General features: G+C 37.4%; 1 protein-coding gene across 1 annotated transcript in view; it reads right to left on the bottom strand.

The window, feature by feature from the left end:
• The window catches only part of LOC122806538 (zinc finger and BTB domain-containing protein 38-like), a 716,715-nt gene that overhangs the window by 284,314 nt on the left and 405,780 nt on the right, over positions 1–26,621 (bottom strand). The gene's annotated exons all lie outside the window — the stretch shown is intronic.

Raw genomic sequence — 26,621 nt, 5'->3', positions numbered from 1 at the left:
GTTCGGGATTGTAAGCTTTCACTTAAATAGAGTCGATGAATCAGTGTTCGCTTTTTTAAGTGTTCGCTGATTCAGTATAGACCCAGAATTTCAACTGTTTGATTAAGAGAGAAGAGACTTCAACATGAGTCATTCAAGAAATGGTACTCACGATTCCTGTGTTAAAAAAGACATCCAGTCACTAATATCTAACATTCAGTATGTATTAATTAAAACAGACAAACTGGATACCAAACTAGAAAGTTTCAAAGAAGAGACCTGAAAGAGGATGGAACATTTTTAAATTCTTATGAAACAACAAGGAGCACAAATCAGCAGTACTGAAGAAACTCTGAATGATCATAAAGGCAGATTAACTGAATATGAGTCTCAGACTGAATTTTTTTTAAAACAAAATAACTGCCTCAAAAACTCAATGATTTAAAAAAGAGACTGAGACAAAATACTATTAGAATTTATGGTATACCTGGAAAGTATGACAATATAATAAACTTCTTAACTACCTGGTTATATAAAATATTAAATCTACCTGAAACTTTATCTTTTGGAATTGAAAGAGTACCCAGATCCTGACAGCACCTTCTAAGAAGGAAAATTCAGCGCCATACTCAATTATAGCTACGTTCATGTCTAACTTAGAAAAAGATCAAAGACTTAAAGCAGCATGGTCCAGGCCACCTATTAAAATAGATGAACATGTAGTCAGATTTGACAATGCTTATTTCAGTAAAGTGATGAGTAAAAGAAGATCCTGTTTATACCACTGACCAAGGAACTTAAAAAGAACTATGTTAAAGCCAATTTGGTGTTTCCTGCGAAGATCAAATTATTCCTTTCTGAAGAAACCAACATTTTTAAGATACTGGAGTAAGCATCCACTTTTGTTACAAGCAATAAAACCCTTAATAATACTAAAGAAATGGAGTGGAACAGTGTATTCCCCATAGAGAGAAGGTGAGCTGAATTTTTGGAAAACTGCTTCTAAAATTAAAAAGCCTAAAAACAAGTGACACCTATTCTCTGATTGCAGGACTATTACTTTCTGAAACAATAGATTTGCCTTTTAAGTAAAAGATTTATACTGGTCTTTAAGCCTCAAAATATATGTTAAGTATGTATTTATATTTTAAGCTAAAACATTTTTTTCATGATGAGGAATATAAAGGGTTAGTTTTACAACAAAAGACTCATTATATTTTATTTAATTAAACCTGTAAGTGTGTTTCTAAATGTTAAATAAATACTTCTTGTAAGAGAATGTCATTATAGTATAAGCAATGGAATTGGTAAGTCTAAAGTTATATAAGTTAAGAATTGTATTTTATTTGCTCAACATTGCTTAACATGCGCAATGCTGTGTTAACTGAATGTCACATCTAAGTATTATGCTAATTAGAAGTGTTAAAGTGTTAGTGATTTTGTTTTCTTTTTCCTGTGTAACACATTTCTTAAATAGGTAATTTATGAAACAACTGATACATGGAAAGAAAACTTGAGAACAAAAGAATGTTCCATTTTTTCAGATTGCTGGATTTTTCACACTTTGAGCCATCCTGAAAAAAATCTATGTTAAAGTTCATCACTGATGTCATGAAAGAAGAAAAGAACATTTTATTTTTATTCTTTTTTTCTTTTCTCAAGTATATATGTGAGAAATCTACTCAAAATAACACCTATTCTTTTCTTAGAAATGTAGAATTCGTAAAACAAAAGCTACAGTAATGTTTAATATTGGGATGTTATAAAATATAATTTGCTTACATTTCACATGTTAATAGCTTATGTTGTAGTGTTAGTAACTTTAACTATACAGATTAACTGCACATATTAACTGAAAGAAGTAAAGTTAGATGTTTCTTACTGATTAGTACAGCTTAAAAGAACTAAGAAGAATGAGAAACTTACAGAGGAATTTACAGAGGAAATTAACAGCTGCCATGTGCTGAGTTGTTATTTTCACATGCTGTAGTCAGATTCTTACGTCAGTATGTAGAGCTTAGAAACAGCAGTTCACAATGCGTACAAACAAGAAATGCAATATCTGCTATGTCAGATTAATAAAAGGGCAGTGTCAGTAAATTAAGAAATATGTACACATACTATAATCTGTAAAAGAGAGCTGAAGTTTAAATACCTGTTTGATGGGAGATTTTAGAAATACAAGATATATACAATAAGATAGACTACTACTGGGAAAATAAGACAGAAAATATATATTTAAATAAACCACTTTAAAGAAAGATGTGTATTATATATACCTGCATATGACAGAAATCTGTCCAAAAATATGAATGTACAAGATCTCATGTAATTTATATAGGAACTCATATAAATATTTCAAAATAATCTGAAAGCTGAAATTTGAAGCTTGGCCATATGATATCTGAAGCTTTCTACATATTGTATGTTATGAGATTCACTAAGACTACCTGAAATACTCTTTTCATAAGTCAACGCTGAAACGTGAGTGTTTTATTGCTGAATCAGTACAGCCATTTTGATAGAAAGTAAAGTAGATTTTTTTTGTTTATGTTTTTTTTTTTTTGTTATGTTTGAATCCGGGAAAGGAGAATGGAATTTGAACTGGACACTTTGTGACGTTTGAATAGTAAGACATTCTCTTCAACCTCAGTAATGTGTATATTTTATGAAGTAGTTTAATAAGCTTTTGATATTTGATGTGTTAAAAGTGTTACAGAAATTTGAAATACAGGCACTTGTACTTTGAAAACTAATTAAGACTTATTAGAGCTATAAAATATGTGTGTGGCTTTTGACATGATAAATATATATGTACATAGATCTCTCTTTTGTATTATAGTTTAGTACAATAAGATTACATGTGACCTGTAAGTTTACAGATGCCTTTATCTCATCAGTTCCCACTCTGTTATTTATTTAGAGATCTAGTTATAATAATGTTGAATGAGTGAATAATTTATGAATATCAAATGGTAATTTATACTGCTATTATATAAACTGGTATAGAGTATACTATTTGTTGGATTATTTAATCTCTATGAGTAACAGAAGATGATTATTAAACTTGTAAGTAGTAATAGGGGTAATAGTTTTAAATGGCAAAATATATAACTAAATTAATATTTTCTTATTATTTTGACCAATATATAATATTATAATATACAATAATGTTGGTGAAGGGAACAGAGGGGATAAGGAGGTGACAGGTAGGTATGGTGTTAAGGAGAGGACTGCAGAAGGTCAGATGGTAGTGGATTTTGTGAAAAGGATGGACATGGCTGTGGTGAAAACATATTTTAGGAAAAAGGAGGAGCATAGTGTGACATACAAGAGTGGAGGAAGATGCACACAGGCGGATTATATTCTATGCAGGAGGGCCAGTCGGAAGGAGATTGGAAATTGCAAAGTGGTGACAGGGGAAAGTGTAGTTAGGCAGCATAGGATGGTGATCTATAGGTTGACTCTGGTGATCTAGAAGAAGAGGAGAGTGAGGGCAGTGCCAAGGATCAAATAGTGGAAGTTGAAAAAGGATAACTGTAAGGTGGAGTTCAGGGAAGAGTTAAGACAGGCACTGGGTGGGAGTGAAGAACTACCATATAGCTGGGCAACCACAACAGATGTGGTAAGTGTAGATAAATGTGTGTATGTATCTTTAAGAAGCTATTCAAGGGCTTGTACAAGTGTATAAATACAGAGCACGTGTGAGCCTGACTGCTATTTTGTAGTAAGCTGTTGAGATGTAAGCATGTATGTATGTATGTATGTAAGGTCTGTCTGTTAGCCAGTTTGTTTACATTTTATAATGCTGCTATCCATCCTGATGTGTCTCTATGTATTAAAGCATCTAAATAAAATACCCTGCCTGCTTGTCATCTCTGTTAGAGAAGGACAAGTGACATGGTGTCAGAAGTGGCATGTCTAAAAGGACATGGTGTTAGAGGTGGCATGGTTAAAATGACTTAAGGCACTTGCTTGGAACTAGTGGAATATAGAGGAGTGAATCATCCCTACAATGTGCATACTTTGCAAAACAGATCAGAAACTAATTTCAGATATTAAATCTTGCTCAGCACTATTTCTCATTTGCAAAATATGAAATGAGGTAAACAGAATGTTCTAAATGATATTTGCATAAATCAATATGTATGATATTGATAAAAATATTCGAACTACCACAGAAAATGTTTGAAATAAAGTCTGAATTGCATACAATGAATAAAATAAAGGGAAATGACTGCATTTTTCAATACATGCCTAGTGAATCCATATTTTTCATATTAATCAAAGATATCTGAGTTATCAGAAGTGTATAAAGTGTTTGCATGTTTGTGCAGTACTACAGTAAAGTTATTTCACAGAATGCAGCCATTACAGAGCATATTTCACACAGTTTAGTATTTTGAAGAGTTTATTGTGTATTTGAATATTGTTACAAGCTCACAGAACAGTTTGTTCGTACATAATTACAAAGGCCATATTTTCAGTGTGTTTGTACATACTTTGTGGGCATGGTAGATGGATTTCAAAAACCCACTGCATTTGTGTTTGACAGTAATATTGCTGAGAATTGGAGAGTGTTTGAGCAAGTGTACGACAATTTCAAACAGGCAGCATTTTCTGATAAAGATGACCATACAAAGGCATTTATTTTGCTTAATTTAGCTGGGTCAGAAGCCATAGAAAGGGAATGTTCATTTGTGTATGCACCTGCTATCTATACAGGAGAGGGGGGAAACCATTGTATTGTTGTACCAGCTGAGTCAAGGGAGGACCTGAATGCTTAAAATAAAAATTTAGAGAAATGTGTAGCCCCCAGAAAACTGTTACAATGGAAAGGCACTTATTTTACACAAGGGATCAAAAACCTGGTGAAATTTTTGCAGCATATATAACTGACTTGAGAAATAAAGCTAAAACATGCAGATCTGGTGATTTAAGGGATGGGCTGATAAAGGACAGTCTTGTGTGGTATTAAAGATGATGTGAGAAAGATTTTGCTTTGTGACAGTAATTTAACTTTGAACAAGGCCATTGAGACTTGTCAGATATATGAGCGCACAGAAAAGCACACAAACATGCTTACAAATGAGAAAAGCTCTAGAAAGCACAGTGATAAGGCTCATGTTGATAGTATGCAGCATGTTATTAAAAGAAACAGGCACAAGCAAATGGCAGCAACTGTAGTACCTGCAGTACTCACTGGTAAACCCCGGAGCTTTCCAGCAAATTCAAGAGTTCACACAGACTCAGTGAAGCATGAGTGATTCAGCAAACTCAAAGAATGGGCCCCCACCTAGTTTCATTGCCATAATTGTGGTGGAAGTCATGAATCTAAAAAGGGAAAAATGTTTAGTTTTTGGTCAGCAATGCCACAAATGCAATAAATGGAATAATTTCAAAACATTTTGCAAACCAACAGACCCCTATTCTTTTGTTAAAAGGGAACATTTTAAGACATGAGCTGCTCAATTAGAGAGCTGCAACCCTACTCTTTGTGCTTATGGTATGTCAGTGCTTCATGAAACCATTAATGCAGTAGATTTAAGGGCAAGGAATGAAGTATTTTGTACTGTCCAGATAAATGGCAAACCCGTATAGCTCAAAGTTGATACAGGGTCCACGTGCAATGTTATGTCAGCAGCAACATTTGCTAGAGTGTGTCATGGTGAAAGCCTTGATTTGGCAAGGTGTGCGGAGCTTGTTGCTTATGGAGGTGAGGAAATTCAGACTGAAGGCTCAGTGGTGCTTTCATGTTACTCTGCTGGAAGAAGCTATGAGGAAGTCCATCATGTTAGCTTAAAAGACCACTACTCTAATTTCTTCCAGTACATTTTTTCTGCCTATGCTGATCTCTTCAAAGATAAATTAGAGAAGCATCCAGTTGTGTACTCCATGAAGTTAGAACCAGAGGTCAGTCCAGTTATCAGGCCAGCATGAAAAGTTCCAATAGCCATGCAGGACAGAGTCAAAGCTGAGCTAAATAACAAGGTGTAATTTGTCCAGTTGCAACGCCAACTGAATGGGTATCTTCCATGGTGGTAACTCATAAAAAAAGCTCAGATGACATCAGAATATGTATTGACCCATGAGATTTGAGCAAAGCACTAAAAAGACCTCATGATCCAATGCGCACAGTCGAAGAAGTCACAGCCTTGATGCCAAATGCCACTGTTTTTTCTGTCTTAGATGCAAAGAGTTCATTTTGACAAATTCAGCTTGACAAAAAATCCTCATTGCTCACTACTTTCAGTACTACGTTTGGCAGGTACAGATATTTGAGACTGCCATTTGGGATAAATTCTGCAAGTGAAGTCTTTCAGCATGCAATCGAGCAATTTTTTCTGGGTATCCTTATACTATTATAGTAGACAACATACTAGCAGGAGGTAATGGTGAAGCTGAACATGACAAAAACCTCAGAGCACAAGTGAATCTGAAGCTCAATCCACAGAAATGCAAATTCAGGCTACAAGACGTTACTTATGTTGGTCATTTATTTACTAGTACAGGTCTATGACCAGATCATTCAAAGCAAACAGCCATTCTTGAGATGCCAGTTCCAGACAATGTTCAAGACCTGCAATGTTTTCTTGGTATGGTCAACTATCTAGGCAAGTTCATTCGAGACTTGGGCCAACTATCAGCACCGCTTAGAGAGCTGACACGTAAAGATCTATCCTGGTCTTGATTAGAGCAACACCAAAAAGCATTTGATGTCCTGAAATAGAGAATTGTTAGTCCACCAACTCTCAGATATTATGATGTTCACAAACCAGTTACACTTTCCTGTGATGCTTCGAAATTTGGTCTACATGCAGTCATTCTCAAAGAGGATCAACCTGTTGCCTACACATTGAGAACTCTTACCAAAACTGAGATGCAGTATGCCCAGATTGAGAAAGTGCTTTTGACAATTGTGTTTGCATGTTCAAAGTTCCATGATTACATTTAAGGTAGACCTATCTAAATCAAAACAGACTACCAACCTCTAGTCACTATCTTGACAAAGCTTATGCATTCAGCTCCAGCCAGACTGCAACACATGATGCTGAGATTGCAAAAGAATAATTTCAATCTTGTCTACAAGAAAGACAAACGTCTTTATCTTGCTGATACATTATCCATATCGCTCAGAAATACCACAGAATACCATGAGAATGAGAACCTTGATTTTGAAGTCATGGAAGTGAGAAATTTTTCTTCCACACATCTTGATGAGTTGAGAGATCACACAGCCACATATCCAGTTTTACAAAGGCTCAACCACTTTATCAATCAAGGATGGCCGTCAAAGCATTCTAGTTTACTTCAAAAAGTGCAACCTTATTTTTCATACAGAGATGAGATTTTGTCTGACAATGGTATCATTATGAAAGGTCCAAAAGTAATTGTTCCAAAGTCCTTGCAACCAGAGTACATTACTATCTTGCACTGTGGTCACCCAGGAGCTGACTTTGCCAAAAGAAGGGTGATAGGCTGCTATTTTGGCCTTCTGTCACAGGACATTGAGAGAGCACTTTTACCTTTTTCCATGTTTAATAGTACAAAACCACATCAGTAGAAGGAACCAATTCAGCTAAACCAGATTCCTGAATTATCTTGGTCAACAGTAGCCACCAACATCTTTAAGTGGAATGGTCAACATTATTTGGTGTTAATAGACTCTTACTCCAATTGGTTCGAGATTGACCTACTTCCTAACCTAGCATCTAGTACTGTCATAACTAAGATGAAGCACCATTTTGCAGTGCATGGTAGTCCACACAAAGTTATTTCTGACAATGGCATGCAATTTACAAGCCAACAGTTCAATAAGATTTGCTGAAGAATGGAACTTTACTCATGTCACAAGTAGCCCTGAGTACCCGCACTCAAATGGTTTGGCAGAACATGCAGTTCAAAGGGCAAAACAGTTATTAGAGAAGTCAAAATGAGATAATAGTGATGTTTTCCTGAATCTTTTGAATCTCAGAAATGTTCCTCATGATAAACATCTTGGTTCACCTGATCAGAGACTTCTGTCGTGGCAAACCAGAACCACATTACCAATCAGTAGTCAATTGATGGTTCCATGTGTCAAGAACAACAGGTCAATGAAAGTCAATCTTTTGAAGAAGCACCTAAGCCAGACATCCTACTAATATAAGACCATCAAACCGCTCAATTCATTACGAGAAGGAGAAGTGGTAAGGATGCAAACATCCAAAGGTTATGATTGGTTGGTATCATGAAGAATATTTACCCAAAGCCAAGATCATATATTGTGGAATCACAAGGAGCAGAGTTTAGGTAGAATTGGAAGCATTTGAAACCAGTGTCTAAGCCTAGGCCACAGCATATAGCCTTTGAGAAAGAATCTTTATCTCAGAGTTAGTTGTCCAGTTTTCCAATTCCAGAGGATGTTCCAGAGGACATTCCCATTCCTGTGACAAATCCAGAAGTTCCTGATAACAAGTTGTTCACCGAAGACTGTCCCTGTTGCTAAATTTGGTCCAGACTGTTATGTTACGAGATATGGTTATATCTCTAAACCCTGTAACAGATGCATGGCAACTTGGACATGAACATTGTGTTTTGTTTCTAATGTCTATGGTAATGCATATCTAACTCTAATGTTGTTTTTACAAAGGGCAATCTTTTTAAGAGGGAGGATGTAGAGCAATGCGTGTGTATGTACCTTTAAGAAGCTATCCAAAGGCTTGCACTAGTGTATAAATACTGAGCACATGCAAGCCTGACTGCCATTTTGTAGTAAGCTGTTGAGATGTACGCATGTATGTATGTAAGGTCTATCTGTTCATAGGTTCATAGGTGCGTACTAGGCTAATGGCCCTGGAGCCTTTACAAGCCTAGCCCATAGAAGTGCCCTGGCATCATGCCGCCCTATGTTAGTTCCCAGTGCCTCTATCAAATAGAGCCTCTGGAGTGATCCCAGGGTGAACTTTCTATTTCCCATCCACTCATGAAGATTTCTCTTGAAGAGGGACAGTGAAGTGCTCTGCTTAACATGTATGGGAAGTCTATTCCAGAGCATGGTCAGTCTCTGGGTTATGAACCTATCCCTCCAGCATGTTCTGTTGATTGTAGTAATGAGGGTGAGGTCTCTGAAGTGTGTAGTGTGGAGGGATTGGGATTTCTTTAGATATAGCATTTCTAACAGAGCTGGGTCAGACATTGTTTTGTAAGTCAAGCAAAGATCGCCTCTTAGTAGACGATATGAGGCAAAGAATAGCTGGAGTTTTTTGAGTCTGTCCATGTAAGACATGTGTTTAAGGCCTATGATCTTCTTCTTTAGGTACTTTTGTGGCCTTTCCAACTATTGCATGTGTCTAGTGAGGTACATGCCAAATGGGGCATTATACTCAACGATTGGCCTAATGAGGGAAGAGTAGAGAGAGACAATGACCTCTTTTTTCCAGGATGCAATATCCTTGGTAATGAGGTGTGCCACACAGAAGGACTTTCTAACCACACTGGCAATGTGGTGGTCAAAAGAGAGGTTTCTGTCAGCCTGTGTCCTAAGATCTCTTATAATACCATCAGTGTTCAGTGGGCTCCCATCCATGTGGTAATTAGTGGGAACTGAGTTTTTCCCAATGGGGATGATGGCGCACTTTTTGGCATTAAGCTTAAGGCCATGGTTTTGACACCAGTCATTGGTCTCAGTGAGGCCTTTCTGTAGGATGTCTATATCACTTGGGGAGTTAATAATGGGCCCCAGCTTGCAATCATCTGCAAACTTGGTCAGTCAGAGTAGTCCGTGTTGGCTTGGACTTCTAAGAAGCAGATGCCAAACAGGAGAGGACCCAGGACCGATCCCTGTGGGACTCCACTCGTGACTTGGAGTCCACTACTCTCACACTGTGGGTTCTATCTGTGAGTCAATTTGCAACTCACCTAGTGATATAGATGTTGATGTGTAGTTTGGTGACTTTATCAATAATTCCTGAGTGGGGAATGGTATCAAAGACCTTGGCCAGATCGAGGTAGCTCTGGTGACTGACTCATAGAAGTTAACCAGGTTGAGCAGGCATGATCTACCATTCACAAAACCAAATTGAGTGGGATTTAGAGTTTGGAGATTCCCTATATCTTTGTTAATTAGGTCCATGGTGATGCGCTCTATAGCCTTACATATCAGACTCATCAGGCTAATGGGGCGATAATTCCCAGGGTCTGTAGTCACTCCCCCTTTATGTAGAGGGATGACTGTAGCAGTTGCCATTTGGTATTGACAAAGCCTAGGATGAGGCTGTGATTGAACAGGGCACACAGATGTGATGCCAGTTCACTTTGTAGTTCATGTAAAACACATCCAGGGATATTGTCGGGTCCCATGGAAGCTGTATTCTTGGCCTTGGACAATGCAGCTATAACCTGTGCTGTAGTAATGCTGGGTGCCTGGCATTCCTCCAGTATTGTGATTGGTCCTTTAGGGGGGGTGAGAGGGGTAAAGTTGGCACTGAATCTGTCGGCCAGTATGTTGGCAGTATCTGTTGGCTCAGTATAGGAGGTACCATTGTGCAGTAACTCAGAGCAAACCTGGGTATTGCTATGGAGGTTCTTGATATAACTAAATAAGGCTTTGTTGTTGTTTTTAGTGTCTGCCACAATTCTGCCTTCATAGCATGCTTTAGAGTTTTTGATGAGGGATCTCAACTTTTTGTTGAGGCTAATAAGGGAGTTTTTCCAGTCTTGGGACTTCATCTTTTTCTGCAACAGTTTCTTCCTTCTATTGTAGAGTTTATTAATGGCAGGGGACCACCAGATTGGCTTCCATTTTTTTGGAGGAGAGCGTCTTGCTTCTGTTGGGTATGGCTAGTTCCATGCATTTATATACGTGTCTGAACAGTGCACTGGTATATGATTCGGCAGTCATGCATCTATTTTCCATTGACATGGGTGCCGTGAAGTTAGCCACCTCTGTTTTTAGGAGCCCAAACTCAGCTATGGAGAAGTTTTTCATGGTGGCTACCTTTGCGGGAGGTGTGGGTAAGATGTGGATTTCCATGGGGATTAGTTTGTGGTTGGATCTAACCAGGGAGGAATTGACTATTGGTGTAGAGCAACAGTTGCCCAGGTTAGTAATAACCAGGTTAAGGATGTTGCTTCCTCTACTGGGGGTAAGAATGAGCTGGTCCAAGGCATTGGAATTGATGAATTCCACAAAGTGTTGGGCCAGTGTATTGGTGCAAGAGTAATTTTCCCAGTTGATGGAGGGGTAGTTGAAGTCACCTAGTATGAGAGTGTTGGGTGGGACCCTAATAGTTTCCAGGGTGCTTAGGAACGTGGAGGGAGAGTCTTGGGACATGGTTGGGGACTTATAGCAGGCTACAACCTGAATCGCCATCTTACCCAGTGTTAGTTGTACCTGAAGTATCTCAGATGCATTATGCTGGGCTACTAGTCTGGAGGTGTGCATATCCTTTATGAATATTGAGATATCACCGCCTTTGGAGCTTCGGTCCATGTTCTGGGGCTGAAAGGTGTTGAATGAGTTATAGCCTGGTAGTGCAGGGGTGCTTTCTGCTGCTTTAAACCAGGTCTCCATTACAGCACAAATGTCGATGTTCTCCATTTTGAGGAGTACTGTGAGTAAGTGCATCTTGAGATTTAGACTTCTAGCGTTGAGAAGCATGAATCTCAGATTGCATTTATTTATAGCTGTTACGGTGGTAATTTGGTCTTTGGAACATTGCCTAAAAAAGGCACTATAGGGGTGACAAGAGTCTTAGCCAGTATCTGGAAAACCAGGGGTGACAGATGCAGGCCATCTCTGGCAAAGCATTGAGGTCTGTCAATTATGTTATCCCAAGCAGACAGATACTGGATCCCCTTAGAATGACACAAGAAACTTAGCCAATTGTTGAAGTCAATCATTTTCTGCTTGTACTGCAGTATCGTTCTGGGTGATGGTAGCATGCTGCTCAGGGCTAGGGAGCTCCTCCATGTCTCTTTTATGTAGTCCATGGAGGTGCATTTCAGGTCATTCACACCCACATGGACAGTGACAGAATCATACTTGTACTTGTTGTGGAGTGACCTGAGAGCATGTGTTACGTATCAGATTCTGGCAGCTGATAGACAGCTGAGTGTTGCCTTCTCCTTATTCAACCTAGTGAGTGGGACATCAGTGTGCCTCACTATCAAGTCACCTATGATTAGTGTATCTGGCATTAGCCTTAGGGGCTAAGGTTGAGGGACAAACTGTGTAGGTGAGCTACGTGTCTTGTGGTTTGTGCTGTGTTGTGGTGGTTGAGTGCATTTCTGCCTTGGAGGTCTCTGCTGTTTGGGTAGATTTCTATTGAGAGCCTCTGTGAAGGTGGGTGTGTGGTTTGTGTTTTTATGTGAGAGCTGTGATGGTGGGTGTTCTGGAGGGCTATGTGTTGCATGTGGTGTGGTGCTGGTGTTGACCTTCTCCTCTTCACCAGCTATTCCAGTCTTGGATTGAGAGTGCATGGTTTCCAATTTAGATATATAAGTGCATCTCTCAGAAGTCTGAGTGTTGGGAGGTAAGAGGAAAGGGTTGTCGGTGTGCATGAGGCAGTTGCTACACTGCCTCAAAATGCCCAAGTTCACCAGGTTAATTGGAGAAAGCACAGGGAACTGACCTTTAGACATGCCAGGAGGGATGGTCATTATTACTAAGTACTGGAGCTGTTTCTTTATATAGTCCTTTTACAGGAAAAATGTCACTCAAGGTGTCTGAGTCTATACAGAGCAATGCCAAGCACTTGACGGGAAACTAATTCCTAGACCCTGAAAATTTAAGGATGAAGTATTTAGGCAGATATTCTTAAGTTAGAAAGAAATCAAACAGTACCTACTGAAAAATAAAGAATTAGCTTCTCAAGAATGATGAAAAGAGAGGAGTCACATGAATGGCTACTGCCTGGCTACTACTAATGCTGGTCTCAGCACAGCTTCACTCTGTTGGGATACAATACTCCTTTGCTTCTTCTCTCAGCTGAAATGTTAGCACCAATCCCAAGAAGAGAAGCAAGCCACAGCTCGTTTGGTGATCCACAGTCTTGTCCCAGATTATGCAAGGGTCTGCAGGCTTGTAGCCTTTTTCTGGTAGATGCCTCAAATAGCAACCAGACCAATCAGGTACATTAAGCACAGACACTCACTCTCCAACCAGAAAGAGTCAGGAATCAATGCACTCTGCTCATACTCTCACCAGGATCATAATATAAGCTCAGATTCCAAGCTGTCACATATAAAGCAGTTATTAAGCTTTCTGGTGATCAGCAGTCTCCAGGAAATAATGTAACTGCACTCCTTCTCTCACCAGGAGAAAACAGAAGCATTAATCCCAAGATGATTACTGAGAAGCAGAATGTGGTCTCTCCAATAACTGGTAGTCTTGCAATAGATGCTTAAAGGTAAGATAAAAAAATGATTTATCCTAAACACTGCAGTGTGCACTAGAGGAGTTAGATGTGAAAGTAGGTAATTTAAGTTTTACTTGTTTAAAAAGTTAAGTTTTAGTGGAGAGTCACTATTTTTAAAACAGCAAGATATATTGAAAGGGGGTGGTCACTTTTGTATTCTAGTACTATGGAATACAGTAGGATGGCCGATAAATTTAAATAGTTGAAGGGGAGTGATTTCACAAAATGATAATGCTTTTGTGCTTACTCACACCAGCCAGTAAAAGCAGAGAGGAAATGAAATATATGGTCAAATCAACATAAGGGGCAGGCAACTAGAAAGACAATGGTGTTTAAGAACACAACACTAACTGGGTGGGAGGTGGGAAAATTTTCTGTTTGAGTCAAAAGAGACAGAGCTGTGGTCACTTTTCAAGTTTTAATATGCAGTTAAAAGCAGAATAGAAGTAAAACACAGTGTAAAGAAAACAAATCACAGTATACAAAATAGAAAAATACAATAAAGTAATACAAAATACGGCTATTATGCTGTCGCAGATGCAGGTTGTCAAATGCGTCTGTTGAACTGAAAAGCGCGAAAAGACAAAATAGCGAAGTGGCTTTTCAGTGAATTCTTTCCCTGAGAAAGAATTTGTTTGGCTGCTTTCTCTACTTTGCCTTTTCAGCATTGTAGTGCGATCTCAAAGTTGGTATATTTAAGTAGGGGGACACAGCACCCCACGTCGGGGGCTGTTATTTAATGTTTTACAGTTTTTTTTTTTCGGAACAGCGATTTTTTTCCCTTGAAAAAATCGCTGTTCTAAGGTTTCGACGTTGTAAACTTTCGCTTACATGGGGTTGATTATGTGTTGTTCTCTCTTCTGAGCATGCAATATCATAATATAGACCCCAAAATACAACAAATAAAAAGCAAACTAACCTTTCCTTCACAGCAAACTGTAGCAGAGTCTGGGTGAGCCTTTCCAATTAACCAGTTCATTTGTATTTTATGATGCCGCTATCCATCCTGATGTGTTTCTATTTATTAAAGCATCTAAACAAAATACCCCACCTGCTTTTCATCTATGTTAGAGAAGGATGAGCGACAGTAAGGTAGACAGCTAGAAAGGTGCTTGGTGTGACATCTGGACAGAGGAAGGAGGACAAGGGCACCTGTTGGTGGAATGAGGAAGTACAGGAGAGTATACAGAGGAAGAGGCTGGCGAAGAAAAAGTGGAATTGTCAGAGAGATGAAGGAAGTAGACAGGAGTACAAGGAGATTAAGCATACGGTGAAGAGAGAGGTGGTGAAGGTTAAGGATAAGGTGTATGGTGAGTTGTATGAAAGGTTGGACACTAAGGAGGGAGAAAATGATCTGTACTGATTGGCTAGACAGAGGGACTAAGCTGGGAAAGATGTGCAGCAGGTTAGGGTGATAAAGGATAATGAGGGAAACATACTCACAAGCGAGGAGAGTGTGTTGAGCAGATGGAAAGAGTATTTGAGGGGCTGATGAATGAAGAGAATGAGAGGGAGAGAAGGTTGTATGATGTAGGGATAGTGAATCATGAAGTACAATGGATTAGCAAGGAGGAAGTAAGGATAGCTATGACGATGATGAAGAATGGAAAGTCTGCTGGTCCAGATGACATACCTGTGGAAGCATGGAGTGGGGCTTTTAACCAGATTGTTTAACAGAATTTGAAAAGTGACAGGATGCCTGAGGAGTGGAGAAGAAGTATATTGGTACCAATTTTTAAGAATAAGGGTAATGTGCAGAGCTGTAGTAACTGCAAAGGGATAAAATTAATCAGCCACAGCATGAAATTATGGGAAAGAGTAGTGGAAGCTAGGTTAAGAAGGGAGGTGATGATTTCCTCATAAAAAGTTTTAAATCTAAAATAGTTTCAGTTATAGTGCTTTTTGTCTGGGAACAAACTTAAAACCTTTCTCAAACAATTTGAAATAAAAGACATTAATCTCTCTGTCTGTGTAATTAAAAATGTGGAAGCCATTGTGTATGAGCATTCTTTCATCAAACTTAACTTCAATAAGAGTATTTAAAGAAGTTCCAAGGGGGGGATTGGACACCCAGAGGGACAAATTACAGGTACAGTCCATTCCAAGTATGTCCAGGGAACCTTCTTGTAATACAAACAAGATAAGAAAGCACTATAACTGAAACTATTTTAGATTTAAAACTTTTTACGAGGAAATTAAATCTATCCATTTTATATATATGAATAGTTCAACGGGTCAAACTTTAAAGAAAAAAAGTACATTTAACCCTCCACTCCACAAAGTATTACAGATTTTTGAAAAAGCCTGTGAAAAGGATCTTTATGCATTATATAAGGAAAAGAATACGGTTTCACAATTTAACAGTAGAAGAAAGGTTATTCATAGAAGAATTATCGGGGGATAGAAATATTAGAGTGATGAAACCAAATAGGGGAGGGGTGATGTTAGCTATGCAGATGGATTATGTGAGTACAATTTTTGAAATGCTCCTTGACAGTAGTCGGTACTTGGTAACATCTAAGAATAAGAGCAATATACCCTATAGAAAGACTGATTTGTTCTTAGAGGATGCCCTATTTCAGAATGTGATTCCTCTGGACACACATGAATTTTTGTTAAGCAAAAATCCACTAGTTCCTTCAGCGTTTGGTGTTCCCAAGGTGCACAAAGATGTAATAGATCCTCCATATAGGTTAATTGTTACAGCCCAGGGGTCCAGAACCTACCCTCTTGCTGTGTATTTAGATAGGAAACTGAAGTCCCTTTTGAACCAGAACCCACACATTTTACGGCATTCTTTGGACTTTTTAGTTAAAATGAATAAAAAGGTTCTTAGAGATCAAACATGTTTTCTGACAGCTGATGTAGTGGATCTATTTTGTGTATTCCTCATAAAACAGGGTTAGAATTTTTAGAAGAACTGCTTGTAGATAGCCACCAGTTTGATGGGATTGAAACCAGGTTTCTGCTGGATTTGATGGAGCTAGTACTGAAAAATAATTTTCTCTATTTTGAATGAGAAAACTACAAGCAAGTTAGCGGAGTAGCTATGGGGGTGGCTTGCGCCCCCATTTTTGCAAATCTAGTTATGTTGTACTGGGAAAAAAGATTTGTGATTAACTCAGAATTATGTTTTATTTTGGTACCACTATGTTAGATTTTTGGACGGCATGTCTTTGTTTGGAAAGGTGACCCTTCTGAAATAGATACATTTCTGGATTATTCAACTAATACAACAGAGTTTTTAAGGTTTACTTATAGCCCTCATGAGAGAGTTATTCACTATTTGGATGTCCAACTAGAATGGGAAGAGGGTAGCCTAACGTCAAGTATATATAGAGAGGATGTGTTTTCAAACAGTTACCTTCATTTTGATAGTTGTCATCCCTTGTATTGTAAGAAAAACTTAGTAAAAGGTCAGTCAGTTCATTACAGCTGTAAGGATGACCTCTGATGATGAATTACTGGAGAGAAAAATAAAAACAATGATTCCATATTTTTTGATGAGGGCACCCATTAGATTTTATAAATTCAATAAAGAACAAAGTGATTGAGAACAGAGGTTTGAAATTTACGTATATTTCGGGTAAGCCTGATTTATTAAAAGGATTAGGCCAAAATACTCATAACCAAATGGAGAATTTTCAGCAAGCAATGGCAGTAAAACATGGCAGGTTAAGTCAAAGAGTAAGAAATATAATTTCCCAAAACTGGGCTATTTTGAAAACAGATACAGATCTTTATCAACATTTGAGGGATAAACCTAAGTTCATACACAAGGTTTATGGGAATATCAAGGAAAGGTTAGAATATGGCAAGGTAACACCAAAGAAAAGAACTAAGAAATGTGGGAGCTGTAATTTTTGTCGCTATATTATTGACAAAGAGTCAGTGACTTTGAATAATATAGATCAGACAACTATTGAATTTATAAAAGGGGATTGTAACTCAGAGGGACTAGTGTATATGGTCCTCTGTGATCAGTGCCTTTCGTTCTATGTTGGCAAGACCGAGAGGAAGTTGCCCAAAAGGATATACAAACATTTATATGATTTGAGGAAGGCTAATCACAACAATGCACTATACAGACATTCTAGTGTATGTGAGAGTTTTAAAAAAATTAAGTTTGGTATATTAGAAGGTGTCCCCCAGGACAACATGGGGGAGCATGGAAGAACCGCTTAGAGTACAAGGAGCATCTTTGGCATTTAAGGCTGGATGCTACAACAAAGCCAGGTCTCAATGATTATGTCTCCATTAATTTAGTGCTCAGAATGAGAGCAGCAAAATTATAATTGTTAAGACTGTTAATTATATATATATATTATCTGTGAGGTATGAAAATTAATTGTTATGAAGTTTTGATCTAAATGCAATTTTAACTGAATTGTTTTTAAATGTGAATATGGGTTTTGGAAAATGTTTCTTTAAATGAGATGGGAACGTGCTTAATTGATTAAGCATTGTTGATAAGGGTTTAAAAAGGGCGGCTTGTTTTAACACAGTTTGAGTTCTGAAGAAGTCCAGGTGAATGGACGAAAGGGCTTAACTTGGAATCTGTCACAAAAATCTTTTACCATTATTTTTATTTTTAATAAAAATCTGTGTGTTTGGACTGCCCTGAGAGTGGATGCCATGCAATTTTTGTTTGGTTTGTTGTTTACGTCTTAGCATGGAGTGTACCTGTTTTTGGAGTTACTTGATTCAATATATTCCTATCATTGGATAACAATATGTGAGGTTGAATTTCTTCCTTTCTGTGTATAAATTGTAAGTATGTTTAATTAATAAAATTTTTCTTAAAAAAAAAAAAATAATAAAATGACACAGATTAGTGTACATTTGTAATACAACTTTATTTCACTACTACATTACAGACATAGTTTCATAGATAAGTACAAGGCAATCACTTTACAGATCAGTATAAGCCTAGCCAATAGCCTATGTTCCATTGCTCCTTCCAGCTTTGAAAAGGGCACTACAAGATAGACCAGGGGACAATTTGAAGCTGCCCATCCAATTATCTAGGTTAACATTGAAGGTGGCAGGGGTGCTACTCTGCCTAACATGTAGCAGACGTTTGTTCCAGAGGATACCTCTTAACCTCTTAGTGTAATAAATCTGGACAAAGTCTAAAATAATGGGGGGGACAAAGAACAAAAAATAAGGACATATTTTAAATATTGCTCTTATAAACTTAGAAATAACAGGATTAGTATTAAAATGCATTTGTTGAAGGCTATGAAGTCTGAAACTCAGATGTATGTCATTATTTAGTGACTTTGATCCTCACTGATTAAAAAAAAAGAAAGAAAGAAAAAAAGAAAAAGAAAATAGTGAACCTCAGTGGTGAATCGGTGGGTCAAGCACAAATTGAAACACCAAATTCAAAAAATAGCTGCAACACCGAAAACAAGCTCACATATAATTCTTATTACTGGTAGGCTCTTTTGTGGAACTACTGCTTCATCAGACCATAAAAAGACATTAAAAATGTACCTTATATAAAGAAACATTAAAACATTCTACACTACCATTGGTGAGTACCAAACTCAATTAGATATGTGAACCAACTCATTCATTGGTGCACTGATGACCTTCTTAGCACCAAATGCTGGGAAAAGCAAGGAACTCATCATCAATTTTAGAAAGGAGAATAAGCCACACACCCCGATCATCATCAATGGTGCAGCAGTGGAGAGAGTAAATAGCGCCAAATTCATAGGGGTACATATCTTGCAAGACAAAATTAGGCACCGGAGACCAGCAGTTCCAACACACAAGTGATTTAATGTTCAAACACAGCAAAAGGAACACACATCCACAAGTAACATAAACGCTGATAAAAACACTTCCCCTTACGTTTTTGTCTCATAGAACTTCATCAGATGGGCAAAAACCTCATAGTTACCTAGTTAAATAACTTTTCCTGTTTGAATAGACCAATGAAATCACTGATTCAATTAGTTACCAAGATACAGAAAGAGTGGATTCTAAACTGTGTGACACTCTTACGAGTCTAGCCCCATCTGGTGGACAAATAATAAAACACATGAAAATGTATATAAAACCAAGAATTCACTTAAATAAATAAACCAGGATAAAATAACATGAATATACATAAAAATGTAAAAAAATTAAAAATGTTTACAATTTTGCAGACCTGAGCTTGAGTACAGGTTTTATAGACACCATATCATTAAGTCCTGAATTGTTGCAAGCATCCAGGACTAATTGCCAATATAGTTCCCTGTATTCGAGTCTGGTCACCCATAGCCCACCCCTGGGGTCTATAGGGACCACCTCTATCATGAAAAATTGATACTCTACTTTTGGACATGCCTGAAGATGTTTGTACAGGGCGTTATTATCATTTTTCTTCCTTAAATCATAAAGGTGTTCATACATTCTTTGGTTTAACCTCCTTTCCGTCTTACCCACATAGAAGGAGTCACATGCCCCACTCAAAACAATATATACCACACCTGTGGTATTGCAATTTGCATACCCTCTAGTAGTTATATACTTGTTTCTACATTTTAAATATAACATGTCCCCAGTCCATATGTACTTACATTGGGTGCAACTTCCACATTTGTGTGTACCTTTTTTGTTACAAATGAGAGTTCCGAAATTGTTATAATGGGAACCTCCTTCCAAAATATTTTTGATATTTCGTCCGTTTTTGTACACACGTTTAAGTGGCTTGTCAAATATACAATTTAAATCTGATAAGGCTGCAAATGTTTTCCACTCCTTGTCTATAACTTGTTTGACCAAATTTGTTTCACCATCATATGTGATAGTCAAAGCAAATTGGTAAGATGCCCCTTCTATCTTGGTACCTAGCCTTGCATAATCAGAGGGGGGATTTTTACCCAAAATAGGGGCAAACCTAGACTGTCTACCATCCATGACTTCTGTTAATGCATCATTCAAAAGTGTGGGAGGGTACCCTCTGGTTTTGAACATTTCTACTATAAAATCATATTCTCTTTTAAAATCCTGGTCATCCGATGTCATTCTGCTAGCCCAGACCAGTTGACCTTTTAATACCCCTCTTTTTTGGTGTGGGGTGTGGGCACTCGCATAGTGAAGATAAGAATTAGAGAATGTCTGCTTTCAATGTATTTTAGATTTGAAACCATTGTCCACCCTTTGAATGTTAACATCAAGGTAATTTAACTCACTATTGTTAATGTGATATGTAAATTTTAGGAACTTAGTAGTCTTAGAAATGTATTCAAGGAATTAGAAAAAATTATTATCAGTACCAGTCCAAAAAACACAGAGGTCATCTAAAAAAAGCCCATACAGGTTCCAATATTGCTTAAATTCAGAGGTGAACACATATTTGTTTTCCCAATATAGGAGAATAATATTGGCATAGGTAGGGCACAGTATTCCCCCATTGCCACGCCCTTCAATTGTTTATAGTATTCTCCCTGAAAGAAAATAAAATTATTCTTAAGGATTAGGTCCATTAAAATTAGACAAGTGTGAAATACACCAAAGGGAATATCCCCATGTGGAATACACGTGACCAAATCCACTACATCAAGTGTAATGAAAGTACTTGTGTTGGATTGTTGTTCATTGCTTATGCGTCTTAAAAAATCCCATGAATCCTTGAGAATATTCTCATTTTTGAAAACTGTGTTTTTTAGATTATAATCTATATATTTTGCCAAAGGTGCAGTTACTGATCCTTCCGCAGAGACAATAGGCCTAAGCGGTGGGTCAGTAATACTTTTGTGGACCTTGGGTATGCCAAAGATAGAGGGTACTCTGAGCTTGTCGACATTTAAAAAGTTATAAGTCTCAATGTCTATGAGCCCCTCTATCACTAGGCCATTTAGACACACAGAAATCCTTTTGTAGGCAATGTTGACTTCGTTCAAGGAAACTCTAGCGTATGTCTCTTCATCATTGAGCAAGTCAAACATTTTGCTTTCATAGCTGATATGATCCATTAAAACAACCCCTCCACCCTTGTCAGGTTTCATGGTTCTAAGGTTTTTGTTTTCCTTAAAATCATATAGAATATTCTTCTCCTCAGTAGTTACATTTGGGGTCACTCTGTTGTATTTCAACATTTCCCTTAATTCTTTTTCCACCACCAGTTCAAAATGTCTTTGCTGGGGTGCAGTGGGGGGTTGAAAGTGCTTTTCTTCACTAGTCTATTGTGAATATTCTTTTTCTCCTGCCCATTAAAAAACAATTCTAGATTTTGTTGTCTAATAAATAATTTAAAATCAACTAATAAATTCATCAAATTGGTTTTTACCCTAGGTATAAAAGTGAATTCTTTCGAAAATAAATTAAAATGCCCTTTGGTGATGACAGTGCTGGTGTAGTTAAATATGTTAAAACCATTGTAGCTAAATAGGCAACCATCTTGTGTAATTTCATCTTGAGAATCTATCTCCAATATGTTCGTTCTTGTGCTCCCCAACTTTCCTGTACTTGGTTCCCATACCTGTAGTTCACAGGACCCTTCTGTCTCAACCTCTTGGACCTCCTCGGAGGTGGAAATTCTGAAGGGTCCTGTAAGTTCTTGGTCATCCTGAGTAATATATTTTTTTAATTTTATGTATATTCATGTTATTTTATCCTGGTTTATTTATTTAAGTGAATTCTTGATTTTATATACATTTTCATGTGTTTTATTATTTGTCCACCAGATGGTGCTAGACTAGTAAGACTGTCACACAGTTTAGAATCCACTCTTTCTGTATCCTGGTAACTAATTGAATCACTGATTTCATTGGTCTATTCAAACAGGAAAAGTTATTTAACTAGATAACTATGAGGTTTTTGCCCATCTGATGAAGTTCTATGAGACGTAAACGTAAGGGAGAAGTGTTTTTATCAGCGTTTATGTTACTTGTGGATGTGTGTTCCTTTTGCTGTGTTTGAACATTAAATCACTTGTGTGTTGGAACTGCTGGTCTCCGGTGCCTAATTTTGGATTACTAGTTAAGTTTTGGGCACTTTTACCACATCTTTGCTGTTTAATAGTTTTGGTTTTGTGGTTATGGATTTACCGGCTGTCTCCAATGCTTCTGTTAATGAAAACGGATATAGAGGTACTGAAGTGAGTGAGCTGCGTAAATTCATTGGACAACTGACACAACTAGTGGGGCTTTTGACGCCCATTAGCCAATCCATGGCTTCTCTAGCAGCAGGAGTTTCTCTACCTGGTAACCAGGAAGGATTAAAATGTTCAGCTTCGAAGGAAGGAATGGAAGGCAGAAATGCTACTACAAGGACTATAAATTTGAACTCACAAACTTCTCAACGACCACAATCAAGCCTGGATGGCTTTCACAGTATCACATTAATCTCTAACCATGAGGAGGATCTTTCACAAGTGAACACACATCCAAACCATGGACTGAGTGAAAGAGAAACAAGTTGCAACAGTTCAAACCAACAAGGTACTAAAAGACATTTTAGAGAAATTTTAAACTTTAAAATTGATTTTAGTGCACAAAAGCAGGTGAATTTATTAGTAGATTTTAAATTATTTATTAGACAACAAAATCTAGAATTGTTTTTTAATGGGCAGGAGAAAAAGAATATTCACAATAGACTAGTGAAGAAGAGCACTTTCAACCCCCCACTGCACCCCAGCAAAGACATTTTGAACTGGTGGTGGAAAAAGAATTAAGGGAAATGTTGAAATACAACAGAGTGACCCCAAATTTAACTACTGAGGAGAAGAATATTCTATATGATTTTAAGGAAAACAAAAACCTTAGAACTATGAAACCTGACAAGGGTGGAGGAGGTTGTTTTAATGGATCATATCAGCTATGAAAGCAAAATGTTTGACTTGCTCAATGATGAAGAGACATATGCTAGAGTTTCCTTGAACTAAGTCAGCATTGCCTACAAAAGGATTTCTGTGTGTCTAAATGACCTAGTGATAGAGGGGCTCATAGACATTGAGACTTATAACTTTTTAAATGTCGACAAGCTCAGAGTACCCTCTATCTTTGGCATACCCAAGGTCCACAAAAGTATTACTGACCCACCGCTTAGGCCTATTGTCTCTGCGGAAGGATCAGTAACTACACCTTTGGCAAAATATATAGATTATAATCTAAAAAACACAGTTTTCAAAAATGAGAATATTCTCAAGGATTCATGGGATTTTTTAAGACACATAAGCAATGAACAACAATCCAACACAAGTACTTTCATTACACTTGATGTAGTGGATTTGTTCACGTGTATTCCACATGATGTTGGGTTTGCTTGGTTTGAGAAATTCATGGCCGATTGTGGGGATATTCCCTTTGGTGTATTTCGCACTTGTCTAATTTTAATGGACCTAATCCTTAAGAATAATTTTATTTTCTTTCAGGGAGAATACTAGAAACAATTGAAGGGCATGGCAATGGGGGCACACTGTGCCCCGACCTATGCCAATATTATTCTCCTATATTGGGAAAACAAATATGTGCTCACCTCTGAATTTAAGCAATATTGGAACCTGTATGGGCGTTTTTTAGATGACACCTGTATTTTTTGGACTGGTACTGATAATCATTTTTTTGAATTCCTTGAATACAGTGCTAAGACTACTAAGTTCCTAACATTTACATAGCAGATTAACAATAGTGAGTTAAATTACCTTAATGTTAACATTCAAAGGGTGGACAATGGTTTCAAATCTAAAATACATAGAAAGCAGACATTCTCGAATTCTTATCTTCACTATGTGAGTGCCCACCCCCCACACAAAAAAAGATGGGCAATAAAATATCAACTGGTCCGGGCTAGCAGAATGACATCTGATGACCAGGATTTTAAAAGCGAATGTGATTTTATAGTAGAAACTTTCAAAGCCAGAGGGTACCCTCCCACACTTTTGAATGATGCATTAACAGAAGTCATGGATGGTAGACATTCTAGGTTTCCCCCTAATTTGGGTAAATATCACCCCTCTGATTATGCAAGGCTAGGTATGAAGGTAGAAGGGGCATCTTACCAATCTGCTTTGACTATCACATATGATGGTGAAACAAATTTGGTCAAACAAGTTATAGACAAGGAGTGGGAAACATTTGCAGCCTTATCAGATTTAAATTGTATATTTGACAAGCCACTTGTGTGTACAAACAAGGATGAAATATCAAAAATATTTTGGAAGGAGGTTCCCATTATAACAATTTCGGAACTCTCATTTGTAACAAAAAAGGTACACACAAATGTGGAAGTTGCACCCAATGTAAGTACATACGGACTGGGGACATGTTATATTTAAAATGTAGAAACAAGTATATAACTACTAGAGGGTATGCAAATTGCAATACCACAGGTGTGGTATATATTGTTTTGAGTGGGGCATGTGACTCCTTCTATGTGGGTAAGATGGAAAGGAGGTTAAACCAAAGAATGTATGAACGCCTTTATGATTTAAGGAAGAAAAATGATAATAACGCCCTGTACAAACATCTTCAGGCATGTCCAAAAGTAGAGTATCAATTTTTCATGATAGAGGTGGTCCCTATAGACCCCAGGGGTGGGCTATGGGTGACCAGACTCGAATACACGGAACTATATTGGCAATTAGTCCTGGATGCTTGCAACAATTCAGGACTTAATGATATGGTGTCTATAAAACCTGTACTCAAGCTCAGGTCTGCAAAATTGTAAAAATGTTTAATTTTTTTACATTTTTATGTATATTCATGTTATTTCATCCTGGTTTATTTATTTAAGTGAATTCTTGATTTTATATACATTTTCATGTGTTTTATTATTTGTCCACCAGATGGTGCTAGACTAATAAGACTGTCACGCAGTTTAGAATCCACTCTTTCTGTAACTTGGTAACTAATTGAATCACTGATTTCAATGGTCTATTCAAACAGGAAAATTTATTTAACTAGGTAACTATGAGGTTTTTGCCCATCTGATGAAGTTCTATGAGATGAAAATGTAAGGGGAAGTGTTTTTATCAGCGTTTATGTTACTTGTGGATGTGTGTTGCTTTTGCTGTGTTTGAACATTAAATCACTTGTGTGTTGGAACTGCTGGTCTCCGGTGCCTAATTTTGGATTACTAGTTACGTTTTGGGCACTTTTACCACATCTTTGCTGACATATCTTGCAAGACCTAAGTTGGGCCACAAACACTCCCTACCTTATAAAGAAAGCCCAACAATGCCTCCACTTCCTTAGGAAATTTTGTAGAGCTAACCTCCCCCCACAGGTCCTACTTACCTTCTACAGAGCCACGACTGAGAGCGTACTGACAAACAACATTGTTCTCTGGTATGGAAATTGCTCTCAAGCTGATGGGAAAGCACTGGATAAGATCGTTAAACAGGCCACAAAAATCATTGGCTCCAACCTTCAATCCCAACAGGACATATATTCAAACAGATGCTATGGTAGAGTCCGAAAACAATTGAGGGATATATACTATCCATCTTATGGACTGTTCAAACTCCTGCCAACAATGAAATGCTACCAAAGCATTAGATGCAGGACATCCAGATTCCATAACAGCTTCTTCCCAACCGCTATCAGACTGCTGAGCAAGAAACTCATAGCCTAACCCACTAAATGAGTAAAGCATTATTTATGTCATTATTTACATAACTCTCTACATAGCTCACTTTATACATCTTTATCCGCACTATGAAAACTATAAACTGTACGTTTATGGCATATATTGGTGGTGGGTAAGTTTTTTACATGAGTGCCTCTTTATTTATTCGTAGTACTGTTTGTTATATATCCTTATATTTCTACTGAGTCTGTTCCTGTTGTTGTTTTCTTTGTTTTTTCTGCTGTAAAAAGCTTTAAAATGTTTTACTTTTTTTAGTATCTTTTTGACATCTACTTCTAGTATTTTAAAATTATTTAATCTATCCTCCTTCTATAAACTGTCATTCTTACCATACAAGCCTGAGTATCGAAATTTCATGCAGTGATACGCACTATTTCCTCTGTGTTGAGCTGTACAACAATAAAGTTTACTTTGACTTTTGACTTTGACAAAACAAAGAAACATAATATTGTTAGCAATCCAGCTATTAGAATTAGTATGGTGACAACAAGGGATGAAGAATTTGTTGAACACGTGGAATTATTGTTTAAGATGTTTGCGCAATGTGGATATGCTTTTAGAGATATTAATAATATTATTCTAAATGTGAAAAAAAATAGGAACATTGGTTACATGCTGTATTTTTGGAAGGTGAAGTATCGTTGAATAGTACCA

This window comes from Protopterus annectens, chromosome 7.part0 (assembly GCF_019279795.1).
Source record: "Protopterus annectens isolate FY-2018-M chromosome 7.part0, PAN1.0, whole genome shotgun sequence".
Lineage (NCBI taxonomy): Eukaryota > Metazoa > Chordata > Ceratodontiformes > Protopteridae > Protopterus > Protopterus annectens.
Note: the sequence above shows the minus strand (reverse complement) of the source record. Positions and strands in the feature narration are given on the sequence as shown.